We start from the raw sequence: 2,126 nt of genomic DNA, 5'->3' as shown, positions 1-2,126 counted from the left end.
AGAGAGAGAGAGAGAGAGAGAGAGAGAGAGAGAGAGAGAGAGAAAGAGAGAGTGCACTTTTATCTGAAATAATTTAACAATTCAGTAGATGATCCTTGGAACCAAAATAGCCCTAAGACAAAAACCACTCGCAAAGTAATATTGAGTGGAAAAAAATAATGCAGCATTTAACCATGCTATATTTATAGCTACATGAAAAGATGGCATAAAATCGAGAAAAGTGAACAGAGAAAAATGAAAGCAATTAACGTCTTAGGTGGCATGTGGGAATTTTTTTTCTTTTTTAGTTTTGCTACTGTTGTTTTAGTATAGGCCCTAAATGATACAGAGACCCTAAAACCTCCTTTTAGTTCAACCTGACCCTCTGAGAAGCTTGGTGCCCAAAGTCCTCACCCCAAATAGGCCTCTTCTTCCAACAAGCACTTCAGACATTGAGGCCTTTCTGGAGTAGTTTCCCATCCCATCCTATCCTTAATATACATGATAGAAGGGCAAACGATTTGTGAAGTGCAGGATGGGTTATAGTTTTAAATGTCTGTATTAAAGCAACCTTTGTTCACAACCAACAACTTCCCCTGTGAACTTCTAGAAGCTATAAAGGAATACATCAAATAATGTTACTTTCTAAACTGTCTAGATATTGTTTTATTTCACAATTGACTTCCCCTTTTGATCACCTTGATAAGCATGGCAATGATGAAAAGTGTAATGTGTGTTATGTATGGTCAACTTCTATCCTAAAGTCAATTATTTCAGTTAGCTAGGACATTGAAACAGACTTAAGAGTTATCTAATATTTACCAGTAGACAGGGTGATGGGAACAAATTAGAAACACCAAGGAGACTGGGTGTGGCAGCTCATGACTGTAATCCCACCACTCAGGAGGCTGAGGCAGAAAGATCACCAGGAGTTCAAAGCCAGCCTGGGCTACATACTGAGACCTTATATCAAAACAAACAAAAAGAGATGCCAAGGAATAATGTGGTGTGAGTCATGGGGCTAAGATTCAGTTCTGGTCTTGACCCCCACTAGCGAGCCCCCAACTCCAACAGCTCTTTAAGGATTCTTCCCCTTACAGTGTTGAGAGTTTTGTGCAAGAGTAATAAAGTAGAAGTTTGTTGAGAAGGAGGAAGTATTTGTTCCTTTTTAGGGAAGAAGATAAGCCATAAACTTATAAAAGCAACTCTCCACTTTATTTTGTGTCTTCTAAACCTCGTCAATGCATGCATTATGCCAAAATGATGCACATTATTTTGATGTATTTTTCCATGGAGACACATATTTTACTCATATTACATGTTACATTCTATAAATGAATTGAAAATATTGCATTTTATCCTAAGTTTTCTTCATCATCTGTTAATTATAATTACAATAGAAGATGAGCAACTGCAGGACTTTCCTGCATCTGGAGTAGAGCAGTAGCTCGTTAAACTACACGATGACACTCTGAGTATCATGGTTAGAGGTGACTTGAGACAGGAGCAGCCAAGGGCCGCAGCCTGACTGCGGGGGACAGTCACATGTCCCCACATCTCCCAGCCTGTGGGTGCCGAAGCCCCAGTGGAGCCTCTGCAGTGGGGAAGCTGCCCAGAGCCTGTCCATGCTCTGACCAGCACAAGTCTCTTGTGGGACTTCCCTGCCTCTTCTCGCCTGACTCCTCCTCAGGCAGCCCATCTGGTGCACTCAACCAAAGCACCTCACAGCCATCTGGGGAATTTATCAAGTTCTGGGGAAGATATCCCAGGATGGGAAGATGAAGAAGAAAGAAATCTCCTTAAGTGATTCAGATTTGCTCTCGTGCCTTAAGTGAGAACCACAGCTTTTCCCAGAGACTAATTACCACTCCCTCGTCTCCCATCTCTGGTCCATTTTGTTTGTTTGTTTGTTTGTTTGTTTGAGCCAGGGTCTCACTCTCAGGCTTATATGGAACTAATAATGTAGCCCAGGCTGGCCTTGACCTCACAGTGACCCTCCTGCTCAACCTTCCGAGTGCTGGGATTACAGTGTGTGCCACTACACCCAGCTCTGTAGTTTTTAAATAATCATGATTCCTCAAGTTGGGGCATAGCACCTGCCTGGCGAGCATCAGGTTCTCAATTTCATTTCCAGTACCAGTACAAAA

The sequence above is a fragment of the Octodon degus genome, unplaced genomic scaffold, assembly GCF_000260255.1.
Source record: "Octodon degus isolate 3935 unplaced genomic scaffold, OctDeg1.0 scaffold00203, whole genome shotgun sequence".
NCBI classification, from domain to species: domain Eukaryota; kingdom Metazoa; phylum Chordata; class Mammalia; order Rodentia; family Octodontidae; genus Octodon; species Octodon degus.
The sequence above is the reverse complement of the archived record's forward strand: the minus strand, read 5'-3'. Positions refer to the sequence as shown.